The sequence below is a fragment of the Nuphar pumila genome, chromosome 5 (assembly GCF_984573655.1).
Source record: "Nuphar pumila chromosome 5, dmNupPumi1.hap1.1, whole genome shotgun sequence".
Classification (NCBI taxonomy): Eukaryota; Viridiplantae; Streptophyta; class Magnoliopsida; order Nymphaeales; family Nymphaeaceae; genus Nuphar; species Nuphar pumila.
The window spans coordinates 82,187,995-82,208,741 of record NC_143253.1 but is presented as its reverse complement, the minus strand read 5'-3'; positions in this window follow the sequence as shown (position 1 = coordinate 82,208,741).

Below are 20,747 nucleotides of genomic sequence, written 5' to 3'. Positions count from 1 at the left end.
TTGGAAAAATCATCTCCTGTTAGGGAGAAACCCTTCCGGCAATCTGAGCTAAAATATATCACTTTTAACAGGGATTAAAACGGCTACTTCAGATTGAAAATACAGACATAAATATCAATTCTAAACAAAAATCTCTGAAATTTTAGTGGTGAATATTAGACATAAAAATAACAATACTCACTTTTTACAGATCATGAATCAGATCTGTGGTTTGGGATTTATGACTAACACAAGTCTGATTAGGGTTTTGGTAAACCCTAATGAGTTTTAAATTTAAAAACAGATTCCCTGAAAGGGGAAAAATACTAAACAGTAACCAAAAAATCCGAAAATTTCACAGCGGACATATCTACTCAATGTGAATCAATAGCAATTTACATATCTAAAATCGGATATAAGATAAGACAATTATCATAACAGCAAGTTACCTTCTTGATTTTAACAACGATTTTAAAGCTTTAAAAACCCGATTTGATGTTTGATTTTTTTGACAGGGTTTTCGAGATCCAAAACCTCTGATTTTTCTACAGTAACTCAATAACTCATGCATGCACCATATATAAACAAATAAGAAATAAACAATGAGAACTTCAATCCGAAATAACATTATCTTTACTGTTCTAAACCTAAAACACACAGAAATTTAAGAAACTTGGAAAACCATGCATTAACTAATGTAAATCAATAAAATAAACCATAAAACAGTAAATAAAAATTATTTCTATGCTATAGAACGTAAAACAAACATGAATAAACCATTAAAATAAAATAAAAACAGGGAATCAATGGCTGGAATTTGATATCATATTTAAAACATAGATTTAACCCATTAAAAGGGTAAATCATATATTTTATTGGTTAATAATGTAAAGAATCATATTAAAATCAATTCTAATGGATTAAAATCCCTGTAAATCAATAAAAACAAGATTAGATCACCTTATTGGATTGTTCTTGCTGATTCTTGATGGTTCTTGAGGTGAAACCATGGTTGAATCCATGAAATAGGAGGTATTAATGGCTAAAATTGATTTAAAACTATTAAAAACATGAAATAAAAGCTAAAAATTAAACAAAATAATTACCTTGAGGTGGCTGCAATGGAGGAAGGGCTTGAGAGGAGAGAGAAGCTCCAAGAATCTCAAGGAGAGCAAGTTGGAAAAATCGACCCCCCTATGGAGACTATTTATAGAAATTTTTTAGGTTTAAAAATTGGGAATTTTGAATTTTTTGGACTCTAACAAGGGGGGGCAATTTTTGGGTGGAAAGACCTAACTACCCCTAGCCTAAATTATCTAAACTAATTCCTAATTAACCCCTAGACTTTCTTAAAAAATCCCCAAATGTAATACCACTTGGCATTTTCTACATTTAGCTTTTTTAAACACCTTTAAAAACCTTTAAAAACACTAGTTTTAAAAACTAACTTTCAAAATGAGTTTTTTTTCAAAATGGTTTTGACTCTTCTAAACCTCTAACATTAACCAAGACATCAAATAACCCTAGTCTAGCCCTGACTGACTCGAATATGGCGCCACCCCGAGTGGGCCCTACTTGAGTTTTTTCAAAACGCGATTTTAAGACTTGAAATTGAAGGAGTTTTCAAAAGGATTTTCAAAGACAAACTTCAAAGTTATAATTTTTGAAATGGAATAGGGTCCTAACTAGGTTAGAACTCCTCTGGATATGGTGCCAACTGAGTGGGCCCACATCGAGTTTTGGAAATTTTGAAACAAACACTGAAAATGGCTTTGAAAAAGGGTTAAAATTGACATTTGAAATTCAAGATCTTTGAAAATAGGGTCTCAAGCGAACTGGAACTCCGAGTTAGAGTCCTGAACTCTTAAGACTCTGAGATTTTAAATTTTTAGAATTCAAATGAAAGAGTTTTCAAAAGATTTTATCAAGAAATGATGAAATAAGTCAGAAAACACAGTCAGGGTTAGACTCCTAACTCGACCGAACTCTAAAATAGAGTTTTGAACTAACTAGACTCTGTAAAATGACCTAAATTTTGACAATAATCGAAAAAGACAGATTTCAAACAGACTCCTGACCGGATTAGGACTCTGACACAGAGTCCTGATCGGACTGAAACTTTCAAAACTTTGAGAAATTTGATGAATAGAGGAATTCAGAAGCGACACCACCTCAATGGGTCTCATCTGTGAATTGAAATCGATTAAAATTTGAATTTGAAATGAATCCAGATTGTTTCCTTGAGAAAATATTTCGAAATATAAAGTCCTGGGGTTGGAAAATGACAGAGTATTGAATAAAAACCCAGGTTTTGAAATTGATTTTGAAATAAAAGCTTTAAAATTCAAATCTGGATTGAATGTTTTGAAAGCTGGAGTGCTGGATCTCAAGAATGAGATGCAATGTCATGCAATGCTATGCGATGCAATGAAATGGTATGTCGAATTCATGCACTGATATGCAATGACATATGAAATGGACAAACACTGAATGAGGGTGAAAATTTGGGGTGTTTACAGTCATCACTCTTTTCTTTGATTTTCACGCTTATCCATAAAAACCACTTTTACATAAGCAATCATAACTCTTCTCTCATAAGTCTCTTTTGTCTCTTTCTCAATGCATCCCTTACGAATATTGAATCTATCCTCTTTAAGTAAAAATAATTTTTTATATCAACTTGTTGTTTGTCTTATTAGGCCATTATTCATCTTCTATCTCACATGATATTACTTTATGACATTCTTACACACTTCCTTTTCACGATATTTTTTTCATTCCAAGGCTCTTCACATCTCATCACCTCTTTAATGGAAATCTTCAAATCCGTGGGTCATTATTTACATCGTGCAACACACCTCTTTGGTTCTATTCATCTCTCCTCTTTTGTCCATCCGTTTTCAATCTCATATAATAATTCCAAAGAGCACTCCCTACTTAAACCATGACTACTTTCACAATACGATGGACTCTCCTATATCAAGGTTTTCTTATAATGAAAAATAATTTTCGAAACTATGTTCCTTTTGTCATCTAACATAATATAATAATTTTTTTTCCTTACACTCTTTAAAAGAGTGATTTGATCTCTCATTCACGTGTGCCTTAAGATACAAATTGATATTCACAAGTAATTCACTCAACTAAAATCCAAACTTCATTCACTTCAAGTGTCATTCACTTGTTAGTATAATAAATTTCATCCTTCTATTTATAAAATGATTCACTCTTCACGAATTCATCACCTATTTGATATCTTCTATCAACATACATTCTCTCCAAGTTCATTTCTTAGTCTCTCGAGATTACTTGCCATGGCTTCCTCTTCAAAATCTTTCTCGGATGATGTCAACATGATTGAGTCTGCATAATTGAGATATCCTGATCTCATTCATAACTTCGACTACGTTAGCTCTCTTCCAATCCAAACAGGTAAGTTAGTCAACTATCAAGACTTCACCTCCTTCGATCTTGAAACTTCCCTACAAGACTTTGTTCAAATCTTAGGATCATCCAACACTATGTCTTATTACCCCCATCTCATCAAAATTTTTTATACCAATCTCTCTGTGAACCATGACCAATCGACTGTCACCACCATGGTCCATGGTAAAATAATTTCATTTGACATTCACTCGTTAGGTTGCATTCTTAACCTCTCATCCTATGGAATCGAACTACCAAACATAGTACCTATTGATCATACTGTGTTTAAAAAGGTTCTTCACTCCACTTGATCCACCCACTTCCCGTGGCATACGAGCAATCTAAAACCTCATGCTCTGCTGTTGTAACAAATCCTCTCCCACAATGTCTTTCCCAAACAACCATCTAAGGAATTCGTGCCAAACGAAATCTCTCTTCTCATCTATGCGATCTTCTGTTCCTTCCCAATCAACTGGTCGAGCATCATATTTCATAACATGATTAATTTTCATGCTTTTTGTTCACTTCTCCGAAGAAGGGTCACCTCCACAACATTCTGACGATGAAGGCCCTGGTGAGGCAGATCCGGCGCCAACATCTGAACTAGACATATTCTCAGCTCTTGTCGATCTCCAGAACACTCAGGATCTTCTACTGAAGAACCAAGCTTCTCTGCACCAAGCCTTTCAATCATTGAAGATCGGCCAAGATGCTCTACTTCGGAAGTTTCATCACTCATCTGATTCTGAATGAACTATTTTTTTTGGTCTGTAATAATACTTTTCTACTCTTATCCCTCCTTTTTGTCTATGACAAAGGGGGAGAAAAACCTGTCTCTCCTATGTTGGAGAAATTTGATTTCTTAAACTTAACTTTTACTTATGTTTTTTTTTATGTATTTTTTTATGATATCATATTCAAATTATTATTATGCATATGGCTTATTGACAGGGGGAGCATATATTGTCATCATAAAAAAGGGGGAGAATGTTGAGAAACTATGTTTTGATGATACATAATATGATATACCATCATACATGATAAATATATGATATGCTTTAATATGATATGATAAATATGATATGCCTTCATGAATATATTATATTATGACTAGATATGATTTGTCATGCATTTAACGAGTATTTGATGCAAGGTTATTTCACCTAAGAAGATTGGAGACAACCTGATCAAGTACAACTATTTGGTACAATCATACTCTCTGAAGAAAAAGCTTGATGAGCCACACATTCATAAAGTTTATCCAAGAAGATCGACTACTTCAAGATGAAGACTTTTTCTTCTTTAGAGTCATATGTAACAGAACCTTCAGAAGCATGCATATTTCATATTTCATATGCTTTAAATATCATACAAGTCATCTATTTACAAAAAGCTAAGCTTTTCATAAAAGGATACGATATTTCAAAACCACCTTTTTTGAAAACAAATCATTGTACTTTCTTACAAACATTTATGAAAAAGACAACTTGAAAAGAAATAAAAGCTAATGATTTCAAATATGAAAGAAAAAGACAAAATAAATTTACTCATAATACACAATCGTCTATCTTGAATTAACAATTTGAGAAAACAAATATTATTTTATGTACAAAATTACTTATTGTTTAAACAAGACAATTGAGTTTGTTAAAGACTTTATTTATTTTTTAATACACACTCAAGAATGTCGACTTATGCTTAAAGTCATCATTCTTTCTGTAAACATTAAATTCCACCTCAAAAAGCATTTGAGAAATGACCATTTATTTATTTAATAATAAAATCTATACTCAAGAATGTCGACTTATACCTAAAGTCATCATTCTTTCTGTAAACATTAAATGTTATCTCAAAAAGCATTTGAGAAATGACCATTTATAAATAAAGTACTTAACAAAGCATTTATTGTACTTACATGCATTTAACTAAAGAAGTGACGATTTGTAAGAAAAATATTAATATACTACAAGTCATTAAATTGAGTAAAGCCAAAATTACATGATAGATTACACTCCAACGTTCAATGTACTACAAATCATTTATTATGAGAAAAGACCCATTACAAATTATATCTCATTTAAAATACAACAACAAATAGTGTACCCCAAATGCTATACTTATGGAAAGAAGACTTTTTGAAAAAGTAATATAGTATACATATCATTTCACACAAAGTTGTTTTTGAAATGACCTGACACCTCATATCTCAAAAGGACAATCATTTCAAAAAGCAACGACTATTTTCTTAAAACTATATATATACAAACAAAATAGTATTTATAAAAGATACATGTGAGCTTATAAAGAGAAAAACTCTTATTCAATATTCGAAAAAAGAGAGCTTAGAAAAAAAAAGAGAAAAAGTCAAGAAAAGCTTTTTGACAAAAGAATCAACTGTGTGTGAAAAGAAAAGAACATTCTGAGAATCTTCATACGTGCATTCATATCATTCTGAAGGTTCTTTAGGAAAGTGTTGTAACTTTCTGTTATCTTCTGTATCCCTTCTCTGTTGAGAGAAGTAGACCTCTGTGAAAGAGGGTGTTTCCCTTCTCTGTTGAGAGAAGTAGACATCTGTGAAAGAGGGTGTTTCCCTTCTCTGTTGAGAGAAGTAGACCTTTGGGAAAGAGGATGTTTTCCTTCTTTGTTGAGAGAAGTAGACCTCTGGGAAAGAGGGTGTTTTCCTTCTCTGTTGAGAGAAGTAGACCTCTGAGGAAGAGGGTGTTGTACTATTTATCCCGTAACACGGATTCTATAGTGAAAGGCTCAAGTGTTTTACTTGGGGACTGGATGTAGGTCAGTAACTCGGTCGAACCAGTATAAATCATGTGTTTATTGTGTTGTGCCTTATTGTCTTTAATTTTATTTTATCGATCTATATCATATTTCACTATTCATCTGGGGTTGATGTATGATGATGAGACAGCGAACAGGTGGTGCACAAGCAAAGGTGGATGTGATGATGGTGAGATATATGAGAATATTGGCATGTGATAACATAACAAAGAGCAAATAAAAAAAAACAATGGAACACAACTCTATTATCCTTATAGCACTTCTAGTGCTTTGGATTTAAAAATACATGAAACTAAGAACGTATTACACAGACTGAGAGTCAACTCTAAAGACACAAATGTAAAGGCTAGCCTAAAAGGATATATACATCCCATTGTCTTCAGTTTCTCAAATGCTGCATGTGAAATATACATTTTATAGCTACCTATACGATTAAGATGCTATGGCAAGAACTATTTTGATCGTTATTCAAATATGAGAGTAAAGGCAATTCATTGACGCGACAAGTTGTCAGAAACACAAGAGCACAATTCCTTACCTGAAAACGAGTACTCATTCAAGGTCCCACTCAACATAAATTCATGGACTAAGAATCCAGTTTTTTTTTTCCAATAATGGTTAGAAATGTTTGGATGGCGAAGCTTTTCAGAATACTTAATCTCCTTGAACCTTTTGACTTGGATCATCATGCCAACTCCTGGTATAGCTGGTATAAGAGTGAGGGTTGTGCCTGTAAGGATCACACAATTATAACACATAACATTAAGATGCAACAAAACCACCACAAGGGGCTATTCTTATCCTATGATCATGATGCTCAGCAAATGATATTCTCAATTGGAGGGATGGTGCTAATCAATGAGGTATTGTATGGCAGTGCTACAATGTTGATTACAGGGAGTGAAAAATACATGAAAGATAGGCAGGCTACTATGTAGCAGCTGCAAACCTTTATTGGTCGTAATCCCTGAGCAGAGGCTATCTGCTGATGACAAGCCAATCGACGTAGAGTTCCCAGTGGATATAATCAAGCAATAATATTGAGCCATCCAGTCTGAGCTTAAATGATTTCAAACAAACATAAAGATTGATTCAAGTTACTGCAACAGATATTCTAGCAAGTGAGGGATATTAGGCCCTGGTGGGACATTTGAAACCACGTTTGATGATATAGGCATCGGGAACATTAAAAAAAATATGCTTCTCAGATCAGGAATTGGGAATGGGTGCTATACTGTCCATGTCACGGAAGCAATATACAGTTGTGATCGTCATCAGTATCATCTCAGTTAATATATTGGCTTACATGGCAGAGAATCAATCAAAGAAGACAACACACAACTCACAATAAGTAAAACTTATTCTTAGTGAGGAGATAACAATTTAATCCTGTAAACACCCCAAATTTTCCACATCCATTCTCAAACAACCCCCCTCGTGCAGTGCCAACCTTGTTAGGTCAATGTAGGAGTCAAACCCCGAGTCAGTTTCAAAAAATCACCATTTTACCCATTTTTATTAGGAAAATTACCATTTTACCCCTAGGTCATCCCGGATCCCAGTCAGTCGGAGTCAACCAAGCTCATTGGTCAGTTCAAGACAGTTAGAATATCAGTCATCTCAAGCTCATCTGATCTCATAATGAATAAACCATTTCCATTTCTGACCATTCCTGCCAAAATGGGATCATTTCTTCAGAAATGAGCTTATTTCTCACTCAAATCCAAGCCAATTGTCTCCAAGTCAGTCATTCATAGTCAGTCATACTCCCAGAGTCTAACTTGAGCTCACCACGAGTTCGAGTGCTCCAGTTTCAGTTCAAAACCATTTCCAAGTGTCTAGGAGCCCATTTTAGTCCATTTTAGCTCTTTCTGCTGAAATTGAGTTGAGTTCAGTTAATTGAGCTAGTGTTCAAGCTTTGATTTTAGTTCATATCAGTATTACTGACCTTCGTTCAAGCTCAAACCCAACTCAGGTTCGTAATTCACTTCGCTCCAGTGATCATTCCATACCATTTCTCTAGAAATGACAACTTTTCTTGAAAATTCAATCGGAAAGGTCAGTTGAGTCAGTATCATTGTCAGCTCATTGGAGTTCTGAAACTCTAAAACCCAGCTCAATCTAGCTCATCTCAGTTCAATTCAGCTCAAACCCTAATTTTCAGTGTCACTCTAACCCAGTAGAGTTCAAAACCATTTCTTCAATCATTTTGCAAATTTTATCAGTTTTTATACTTTTTAAATCGGTACAGCTGCCAATCGGGGTCTAACATCTAAAATTCTCCATTCAGGGTCTGCATTTCGCATGTCATTTCTCATCATTTCATATCATTTCTTAGCATTTCATAACATTTCATCACATTTCATTTCATTTTCGAAGTCCAGAACTCCAGTTTTATAAATTTCAATCCAGATTGAGTTTTAAAAGTTTTCAGAAATCAATTTCAAACCTCGGGTTTCCAAAATTGACATTTTCACCCCGGGAGTCTAAATTTGGAAATATTTTCTCAAGAAAAATAATCTGGATTTCTTTCAAAATCAAATTTTCAAATTTTACACTGGATTTGCTTCACAATGAGCTATTGAACTTCAGAATCTGAGCTCGTTTCAAAAACTGCCAAAAATAGCTCATTTTGTTGGAAGCATTTTCTTGAGAAAAACAATCTGGATTTCTTCCAAAATTACATTTTCAAATTCTACACTGGATTTGCTTCGCAACGGGGTATTGAACTTCAAAATCCAAGCTCGTTTCAAAAACTGCCAAAAATAGCTCGTTTTGTTGGAAGCATTTTCTCGAGAAAAACAATCTGGATTTCTTCCAAAATTACATTTTCAAATTCTACACTGGATTTGCTTCGCAACGGGGTATTGAACTTCAAAATCCAAGCTCGTTTCAAAAGCTGCCAAAAATAGCTCGTTTTGTTGGAAGCATTTTCTCGAGAAAAACAATCTTGATTTCTTTCAAAATTACATTTTTTAAATTCTACATTAGATTTGCTTCGCAACGGGGTATTGAACTTCAAAATCCGAGCTCGTTTCAAAAACTGCCAAAAATAGCTCGTTTCGTCTGAAATTTTTTTGAAAAAAAAAACTATTTACCCCTCCAATCGTCAAAATGAGTTTCAATAGTGGAATTTGGACCCGCTCTGAGATGGCTCATCCATTTGCATTTTCTTGTTTTAATTTATAAGAAAAAAAAAATATCTTTTTCTTTATTTTTTTTTGGTTTGTTTTATTTATTTTAAATTTTTTTTTTATTATTTTATTCTTCCTAAGGTGGGACCCACAAGGGGGTCAACCACCCTAGCCCACTCTCCAGCCCCTCTTCTCTTTCCTCTTTCCCTCTCTTTTCTTTCCTCTTTCCCTCTCCTTCTTCCCCTCTTCTTTCCTTTTCTTTCCCTTCCTTGTTTCCCTTTCTTCCTTACCTCCTTTCCTTCTTTTTCAAAAAAAACACAAGGCAATAGCCATTCACGTATGGCTCATTAGAGAGAAGAATGGAAACTTAGGTTTTGATGAAATCAAAACCTAAGTTCAATACAAAAAGAGAAAAAGATGGCCCAAGGGATTTCAATGCATCTCTCTCATCTCACGCCTCTCTCTCTCTCTCTCTCTCTCTCTCTCTCTCCCTTAAGCTCTTCACCCTCATTACACAGCACCCATCTCTGATTGCAGCAAGAGCCCAGCCACGTCTTCAAGCTTCAGCTCCAGCCATCTTCATCCTTGCAGCCAGCTCTCCATTCCAGCCACCATCCTTGCTGCAGCCCACCTCCAAGCTCACTGCTACCACAGCCTCCAGCGGACCAAGCTCTCCTCGCTCCATCTTCAGCCAGCTCCACCAGGAACCCACGGCTGCCCATCCAGCCTTCACGCTCTTTCCAGCCTGGAACGTTTGAGGAGTGGCTCACCAAGAAAAGGGTGAATCCAAGATCTGAAAGTGATTTGTTTATAAGGTAAGTTGCTTTGGCTGAGTCTATGAGAACAGACCTTGGTTGCATGGGTGATAGACTATTCATGTTGAGGGTTTAAATGATTTTACGTTTGAAATCCTAAAAGATAAAAACAAAAAACAAAAAAAAACAAAAAGACATCTTTATAAAAGGATTGATATGCGTCATATGCACACAGACTAATAGGTATTTCTTTTCCATGGAGATGTTATGTGTTGGAAGCTAGCATGGTATTATATATATATATATATGAAGGAATGTCTGTCTGCAGTTTTAATAAGGTCTGTGTTTTGATTTTTTTTTATTTTTTTTTATTTTTGTGCATAGGCCTTACATATTGATGCTAGAGGGATGAGGTGATCCGTCCGATCCATGGATCGAATCCCACTCACCAATAGCCAACATCAATCGATCTTGTATCCCCCTGTTTTCTTTTCTTTTCTTTCTCTATTTTAAACACCATTTTCATATAAATTACATATTTTATGTGTTTGATTCAATTAGTTTTATTGTTTTATGAAAAAAAATTTACTAAGCTTCTACCTAGAGATCCATAGGCTTTAGTTTATATATGAAGTCCAGTCATCATTTTATGGATATATTTTCGTTCAAAAATCCAAAAGAAAATTGTGATCACTTTTGTTGTATGTCTTTGCTTTCTTGCCAAAATCTTGATTCCAGTTGGGTTTTGGAATCCTATCAAACAAACCGAATCTCAAACTAAGATTTTGCATTTCTAGAATTTTAATTTCTGATTTAGCAGAAAAGAACCCATAAAATCACCCCTGTGGGAGATTCAAATCGTCCCCTAAAAATCACAGTAGACCCACAGTGGAGTCTACTATCTATCTGAAATTTTTGAGATCTGTGCAAGCAGATTTACCCTCTGTCAAAAATCGGATTTTCCAGCCCCATGGGAAAATCTTGATTTTCCTTCGTCAGGGTATAGACAGACCCTAATGCACCGAGTCCACCCAATCTGTAACCTATATGCAAAAACTTTCAACATGAAAGTTGTTTCTAACATAATTTACTGTCATTTTCCAAAATTTGGGAATTTTTGGATCTGTTTCATTATTTTTCTTGGATTTTCACTTTCTGTCTAACAGATTCCAATGTCCAGAAATCTCAGAGATTTAGGTCTCTGATAACAGTATAGCCTTTTCCAAACCATAACCTGAATCCCAATGGTGTCAAAAGATAAAATCTTTATCTGTTTGGCAGGGAAATTTTCCCACAATTTCAGCCTTTTTACCATCTGTCTTTTATTTTTCCCATATTTTCTACCGAAACCTGTCTGTTTCCCCTAAATCCTAGAGTCGCCGGATTCCGATCTGACTTGCCGGAGTGGCACAGCTCCGAACATAGGTCAAAACCAGAAAGTGTAAAAGGCAAAAATACTTGCCTTACTGTCCTCTGTCACCCCATAAAATTTGGAAAATTTTTATGGAAGTTTGATATCCTAAATCTCCTTTAGAATCAATATTTTAGGCAAAAATCACAAAATTTAGGGTTTTTATTTAAATTTTCATATTTAAAAATATAAAAAATTTAGATTTTCGAGCTCTATTCTGTTTTTAGGGTTATTTTAGGTGTCCATGCCAAATTTGGCTTAATTCCAAGTTCATTTGCTCCATGTGTTAGTTTATCTTTAAATTCAGAAGCGAAAATCAGGTTAAATTCGATGTTTTATGATATTTTCGCCATTTTAAGGTTTTTATCATGTACATGAGCATATAGAATTATTTTAGGGTTAATTTCAATGTCATTTGCATTTCACATTTTTCATTTTTGCAAAATTTATTTCAGAAAACCCTGGTTTCAAGGCCATAGTCTTGTTATCGGGGGTATTTTGGTCATTTTGACCTAAATTTCGAAATTTCAATTTCTAATTATCCAAAATTTCATGAATATCATCATATTTTATCATATTATGTTTGATTTATTTCATTTGATTTTCAAAATTTCAAAATTTATAAAAATTCTTTTAGAAAACCCTGATTTCAAGGTATTCAGGGGTATTTTGGTCATTTTGACCCCAATTTCGAATTTTCAAGTTTATTTTCAAAATTTATTCATTATTTATTATGTTTATATCAAAGGGGGTATGATTTGGGGTTTATATCTGAATAATATCCGATAATTTTCCATATTTTTGGATAAATTCAGAAAAACCTACATTTTTGTGCAAACCTTGTTTTCTAGTTTTGCAGGAACATTCAAGAAGAAGACTTAGCTTTTATTTTTTTTATTTCAATTCAATGTAACCTCAAATGTAATAATTTGGAATAAGAGTTACTTTTCTGCTTAGAATAGGGTTGCATTGCATATAGTTTAATTTATGCAAATTTCAATATGTGATGTATCATTCATGCACATTATTTCAAATTCACTATGGTTTACACGAATGTCACGTGCACAAGCTCTTATGGAGTTTATAAACTCGGTGGGATTCGTATTTATGGTCATAGTCAGAATACGAAGAAAACCAAGATTTATGATCTTCATATTAGCCACATTCAGCCTACACATTTAGGCTAACTTCAAAAATGCACTGCATTTTTTAAAACTTCAAAAGGATTTCTCAATTCCCCAATGAAATTCCCTTTTCAAATTCATATTCATTCATTTACATCATTCGAATTGCATTATTGTCGAATTCATTTTCCAATTTCAAAAAAAAAAAATTCAGTTTTCTCAAGAATTTCCAAGTCTTTCTCAGGATCTGATTTTCTCAAAATCCTAAGTTTTCAAATGACATTTCAAAGCATTTCCCAAGTTCAAATCAAGATTTTCCTATGCTTTAAAATTCTCAAATTTCCAAATCCCAAGTTTTCAGAAATCCATCTTCTCAGAATTCCCGTTTTCCTGAGAATTCATTTTCCTTTTTAGAAATCCCTTTTCCAATAAATTTCTTGATTTTCTCAGAATTTTCAAATCCATTTTCTCAGAAAAGCAATTCCAAATTTCAAAATCGATTTTCCAAAGTTCAAGTTTTCATGAGGAATCACTTTCCAATGCAAATTTCTGATTTCCAATGCAAATTTCTGATTTCCAATGAAATTCAATGATTTTCCCAGGAATTCAATTTTCAAGCACTTTTCCAATCCTTTTCCAAATGCATTTCAATTTTCCAAAGCAAACATCATATTTTCTCAAACTTGCATTTTTCAAAATTCTATAGCACAAGCCTGATTCTTTGTGCATTCTAGGAAAAATAGAGCATAATTTAGCTATTTGAGTCAAGTTAAAGCACGTAATTGGTCCTTGGTTCAATTACCCCTGGTAAAGGTGCCAGGAACGGTTGAACCTCGTACCGACAGGCGGATCCCATTCCACGGAATTTTCCCGCAAATTTTCAAAACGGAGGCGAGTTAATTTTCAAAAACCATTTTCAAAACTTTGGTCGAGTTTGACTCACGAAATTTGTTTCTCTCTTACAAGGGAGGGGAAAAATTTTGCGATGATAACAGGTTTGGCGACCGAGATGGGACCTGTCTTCGTCTGATCAATTATGTGCTTTAAACTTAGCTCAATTATCAAAATTATGTTCTATGGAATGTCAGCTTTAATTCCTGATATCATGTGAACCTAGGAGCCTAGACTTGAACCCAGCTGACATGGATTGCATGTAGACTAGGCATGGTTTGTTAGGACCATATTGAGGAGAATTATGCATGCTCACTTAGACTTAGGTCTGAAATACAACACTCCTCAATCTAGGACTTGTATGAAAACAATGTTTGCTTCTTCAAAAGTTTTCAAAATTCTATCTCTTTAGGACTTAGAGCCCTCTGTTTGCGTGCATGTGATCATATTTCAAAAACCACCCCACCTATGTCTACCCGATCTTCACGTTGCTGGGCTCTCTTCCAGAACCATAGTTCGGGACAGAGCCTCACAACTGGGCCACTTATTTGGGCTAACGCCCCCCTGCCATGTACCAAGGGCCATAGTCCAACGTATATCGGCAGGCGCTCAAGGATGTTGGGAAAACACAAGCCTAGACCCGGAGATGAATTTTTATGCCACGTACATCGAGCCTCGGTTCGAGTATATCGGCATAGAATGATTGGACACAGTTGATCTGAGCCTAGAGTCAGGATTAGGGTCCTAAAGCTCTTTCAAAATTGATGCATTTAGAGTCAGCTTCTTAGGGAATGTTGTATGTGCATAATTGTTTGTAATTGAATGTATGATAGTCACTTTCGCCTTATTTTTTCATATTTTTTTTCAATTTTTCCAAAATACCGAACAATTTTCCAAAATACCTCATTTTTCATCTTTTATGAAATATCTCCTTTTTCTCAAAAACCCTGGACAATTTTTCCAAATTATCCACCTTTTCTTCAAAACTCCAGAAGATTTTCCATTCTTTCGTTCCTCTGGACTTCGAATTTCCAACTTTCATTTTATCCTGCCTGCAATTTTCAAATTTCTTGTATTTTTCCAAAGTCTAATTACAGTATTCTTGTCTTTCAGTCCAATGGCATCCAGTCAGCTCGATTCTGTTTTTCCTGAGGGTCACATCTCCTACGAGGTGCGACAAAGTCTTCCTAAGCATCGATCTCTTAGCACCGGACCCTTCTTCCCCCGGTGGTACTATGTCTGGTTCAAAAACTTCTCTCGTATGTTTCCGGACCACTTGAGCGATTGCGGGTTGGAATTGGCATCTGCAGTGGAAAAGTTGACAGTCAACGGCAATCTGATTCATGCACTGGCAGAGCGGTGGAATCCGCGCACTTGCACGTTCTGGTTCCCGTGGGGCGAGATGACACTACTAATAGATGAATTTTCAGAGATTATGGGACTGCCTGAGCCAGCCGGTCAGCCTGGAAATCCGTTAGAGCAGCAGTTTCTGATCAATGTCAAAGGTCTGGACCCCAAAGATGCCGTAGCTCGCATGACAGGGCGCAAGTCTTGGCCACTAATTGAAGAAAATGGGAATGAATACGCGAGTCTGATCGAGATCTACCGACAGTATGGAGAATTTGCAGAAGTCAGCTCGTTGTCCAGGACAGCTCGAGAGAGAATTCAGCATGCGATGGTTTTGTGTACTGTGGGACTTGCTTTCTTTCCAGATGGACAAAATTATGTGGATGTCAGAATAGTTCAACTTTTGAGAAGATGGGGAAGTCGACAGACCAGCCGTCTCTCGATAGCCATGGCCGCGCTTGCTTTTCTATACAGAGGACTGACCCGCTTCACACTTGGAGAGTCCATCTTAGTCGAGGGATGTACTTATGCTCTTCAATCTTGGTTCCTTCAGCATGTACCGACCAAAGCTAGTTCATTCAGATACAACGGCAAGGAGCTCCTTCCAGTTGCGCGGTACCGATTCCTGATCGACTATCTGCAGGAAGAAGAAGTGGTGTGGGACTATTTTGATCGAGAATTATCGCCTCCCAGATACACCTATGCATATGAAAAGATATTCAAGTTGCTTGGTCCATTCTTCTGTGCTTACTATCATCCAGAGCGGTGTGTTCGACAGTTTTCTCAGAGACAGAAGCACATAGAGATGCGGCTGCTATCAGGAGTCATGCCAGAGTTCGACCTTACATCAGCACAGTGGTCCGGAGCATACCATTCTGCCAGATATGGCTGGGACTCTTTTGTTACTCTTCCGCTTTTTCCCGGTCCTCGTGTCTCTGCTAGTTATAAAGAGTGGTGGCAAATTGTTTGTCTGCCCCCTCTTTCTCAAGTTTATTATTGATGCAATCATGTTTTCTTTCAATAAATAAAAATCTTGCAAATTCTTCAATTCTTGGTTTGACGACCTCGCCTAGGTAACAAGGCATAATTTTCAGTTGTTTATTTTCTTTGCAAAGGAATGACAACGCAATTGTCGTAATCCCAACGATGACTTAATCCCTAGTAATGGGATATTCTTTCAAATTGTCTACCAAAATTCTCAGCGAATATTTTTCTTCCAATCAAAATATCTCTCAAAAGCCTAACCATCAATTTTGCCCTGCAGAGAGCATTCGTGACAGTCAATGGTTCAAACAAGGTCAGTGAAGAAGACTGCACCAGTCGAGGGAATCACATATTCGACAGTTTCAGACAAAGAAATGGATTCCCCGCGCTCAGGCAAAAATCAGGGGCAACAGGTTGAGGATGACATTGATCCTCAAATGTATGCCATGTTTAAGAAGATGATGACCAAAATGTTGGCAGAGCAAGCGGAAGCTAGTATAAAGAAGACCCAAGTCAAGCCAAAGGCTAAGGGTCATGTCCAACATGTTGATACAACTGATGAAGAAGGATCAACAGAAGGCACAGATGAAGAGTTTGAGACCCATCAGGCATTCTGCAAATCTACTCAGGGGCAGGGGTCAGCCCACAAATTCAAAGAGCAGTCTGTCAATGACTCTGACCAGCCGCAGTTCAAAGATGTGGTCAGAATGCTTCGAGATCTGCAGGCCCGCGACAAGGGCAAGAAAGTCTTCACCAGCGAAGACTTCTATGATGGTTTGGATGGGGACGACAATCTCGAGAATCTCCCCAGAAAATTTATCAAATTCGATGGTTTTGGCGATCCCAAAGCTCATCTCGCCATGTTCTTCGCTGAATGCTCCAGATTCAAGCGAGACAACCGGGCACTTTTTCTATGTTTCCCTCGCAGTCTGGAGGGAACCGCAGCTAAATGGTACTCGGAGCATTTAAATCCAATTGAATTGAAAGACTTTGATAAAGTGGTGAACATGTTCATCGAACGATTCCTCTTCAATGCTGAGGCACTTCCCACCCTCAGTCATCTCTGTGGCCTCAAACAGAGAGAAAATGAAAAGGTAAGAGATTTCATTCACCGCTGGAGGTCAGCTTGCAACAAGATGAGAGACCCCATATCAGAGGGGCATGCTCTATCCTTAATTCTAAGCAACTTCTCACAGCCTCTGAGAGGCCTCATCTCTATTGCACCATCAAGGACATTCATTGAACTGACAGAGCGAGCCGAATGGCTCGAGTTGAGCATGGAAAATGGTTTCTACGAAGGCTTCACTTTCACCAAGAACAACGGCCAGAATGAGCAGAAGAAGAAGACTCACTTCACTCATTCTGTCAAAAATAATAATTGGAACCACTGTAAGGGGCAGAACAAAGATTTCTGTTATGGGGCAGGAAGTTCCAACAAGAACGATCAGAAAAGCAAGTCAGTGCCTCAATACAATAAGCCACTTCAATTAGAACAGGGACTGAAGCCCCGAGAAAAAGTAAAGCATGAAGGGTGGAGTTATGACAGGAAATTCACTCCACTAGACCAATCCCTCGAGACTGTGCTCGAGTATATGTTGACCAAGGAGATGGTCAAACTGCCTAGGCTGGCCGATCCCCCTGTTCCCATGGGAAAATTCAAAGATCAATTCTGTAAATTTCACAGAACAGTGGGACATAATACTGAGAACTGCTTCGTTCTCAAGAATATTGTTCAGGATCTCATCGATAAGAATCTTCTGGTAGAGGGTGTCGAAGATGAAAATATGGATATTCTGAAGAAACCCTTTCCCCATCATTCTACAGCGGTCATTTCTGAACAGCCTTTTCAGCCACAGGAGCATATCAGGCCATGCTCTAAAAAGGATATACAAGTCCAACATCAGGTCCTTGTGCTGCAGCAGGCTCAGTCCAAAGCTCAGAAGATGGACCTCATTGCAGCCTTTGGAAAAATGAAAGTATCTGACAAATCCGCTGGGGTATCTCCTGAGGTGGCTAAAAGAATGCCATGGCTCCCCAAACACTTTATTAAGCCCGCCCCGGAGAAAAGTGAGACATCCACACCACATCCGATAACTGCATTATCCAATGTCTCAATTTTGGACTTAGCTCAAGCCTCCACCAAACACCAGCAGGTGTTGAATGATCTGTTGCGGAAAATCAAAGTGAAACCGAGCATAACTCCTGAAGACATGGCCCAGATAGTCAATCAGGCCATGACAAATGCTCCAATCACTTTCTCAGATGAAGATCTTTCCAAGCCGCATGTGTTTCACAACAACGCTTTATATGTTGTGATTCGAACCAGAGGAATGAATGTTCCTCATGTGCTGATAGATGGAGGCAGCATCCTCAATATATGCCCAGAAATGATAGCCAAAGCTTTGGGCATCAAAGAAGAGGAATATATCCCGGACCCGATCACCATCTACGGGTTTGATAATCATGGCCAGACAGCTAAAGGGAAAATTTTCTTGGAAATTTTCATTGACTACTCGGTCCACTCTGTCCTTTTTTATGTGGTCAATGTACCCCCAACATATAATCTGTTGTTGGGACGACCGTGGATTCACAACACGAACGCAGTGCCGTCTACTCTGCATTAGTGTGTCAAGTGGTCAAAAGGTGTAATGATCACAATAGTCTTGGGTGAGGATCCGGAGAAGAGGCTTGCACAACCCATGGTTCCTAGGCCCACTTTCACTACTGATATCCCTAGCATTAGGGGCATTGATGAGGTCAGTTTTGAAGAAAATTCGGGAATACTGCAGACGGCTGAACAACCAGAGCATACAGTGGCCATGAATCGATGGAGAGGCCCACAGTTTTTCAAGATTGGAGGACGAATTGACTATAGTACATTCAAAGATCATCCACTGTTCTCCCAATTTATGAAGGCCAAAAAGGGATTTGATCTGTTAGTAAAGCATGGTTATCAGCCTTTTCAAGGCCTGGAAAAAAATGGGAATGGTTGTCTCGAGCCAGTAATTCCTCAGCACTATCCTCAGAGGGCCGGATTGGGCTTTAGTGGCAGAAGATCTCAAATGGGCACTATCTTTATCAAAGGGATGCACTAAGGGCATCTGCTTGTCTTTCATTTCTATTCTTTTGTTTTCGCATTTAGGATGATATCCCGTTTCATTTCAATCATTGTCCTCAATTCAATCTTTCAATAAAGTTGCAAATTTCCTTTGTCTATCTGGATGCCATTTGTCTCTTTACTTCTCATTATCAAATCTTTGAAAATTTGCCATTATTTTGCTCTTTTATCTTTCAAATTATTTTCTTAACAAAAGTAATTTGTTTTATGATAGGCGATTTTCCTGAATCGATTTATTCTTCAATTTTCATAATGTCTTCCCGATCTATCAAGAAGCTCGTTCTTAATCCAGAGGCCTTTTCAAAGCCAACAATGATTCATCAGGTTAAAATAAGAGCAGAATGTAGTCAGATTACAAAGCAGTCAGAAGAACCTGTAGAATTTGATTAAGCTCTTCAAGAATTACCAGAATTTGCAGCAATTCAGAAACAAGATGAGCCATCATCTTTAGTTCAGGATCCGACTGAGGATATCAATATTGGATCAGAAGACGATCCTAAAATTCTCAAGATTGGCAGAAGTTTGAGCCCGGAAGAGAAAGAAAGGCTCACCCGTTTTCTCAAGCAACATGAAGAAGTGTTCGCGTGGACGTATGAGGACATGCCAGGTCTAGATACCAAATTGGTTGAGCATCGTCTCATCCTAAAACCAAATGTCAAGCCGGTTAAGCAGAAGCTGAGAAAGATGGATCCTCGAGTGGAACAACAAGTTAAGGAAGGTCTAGAAGACCTACTCAAAGCAGAGTTCATTCGAACCATTGACTATCCAGATTGGCTAGCAAATATTGTTGTTGTTCCCAAGAAAAATGGTAAAGTTTGAATTTGCATCGACTTCAGAGATCTCAATAAAGCGACTCCTAAGGATGATTATCCACTTCCTAATATTGATCTTTTGATTGATAGCACAGCAGGTCACGCTATGTTCTCTTTTATGGATGAATATTCCGGATATAATCAGATCAAGTTGGCCGCTCGTGATCAGTCCAAGACATCTTTCACTACTCTTTGGGGCACTTTTTGTTATACAGTCATGCCATTTGGGCTTAAGAATGCTGGAGCCACTTATCAGCGTGCTATGGCCGTCATTTTCCATGATCAGATGCACAAAATCATGGATGCCTATGTCGATGATATTCTGGTAAAGTCCAAAGAAGAGGAAGATCACATCGAAGCTCTCAATCAAGTTTTCAAGCGGCTCATTCTTTACAAGCTAAGACTCAAACCACAAAAATGTGTTTTTGGAGTCGAATCTGGCAAATTGTTAGGCTTTCTAGTCAGCAAAAAGGGGAAAGAAGTTGATCCCGCTAAGGCCAAAGCTATCATTGACATGTCTCCCCCGACTAATTTGAAAGAATTGCGTAGCCTTCAGGGACGCATGCAATCAATTTGGCGATTCATATCCAATTTGGCCATGAGATGTGAGCCTTTCAATCATTTGCTCAGGAAAGGAGTGAAATTCGAATGGGGACCAGAGTGTCAGCAATCATTCGAACGCATCAAGAAATATTTGCTCAATCCTCCTGTTTTAAAGCCGCCAGAATTGGGAAAACCCCTACTACTATACATTTTAGTTAATCAGTTGCTTGTGGCGGATTCTTGGCGCAATACGAAGAAGGCAGTCTAATAGAGCATGTCATTTACTATGTGAGCAAAACCTTCATTGATTATGAGAAGAAATACTCTCAGATAGAGAAGACATGTCTAGCTCTGGTTTGGATGTGTCAGAAATTGAGACACTATCTATTGGCATCTGAAGTCAAGATCCTATCCAAATTAAATCCTCTCA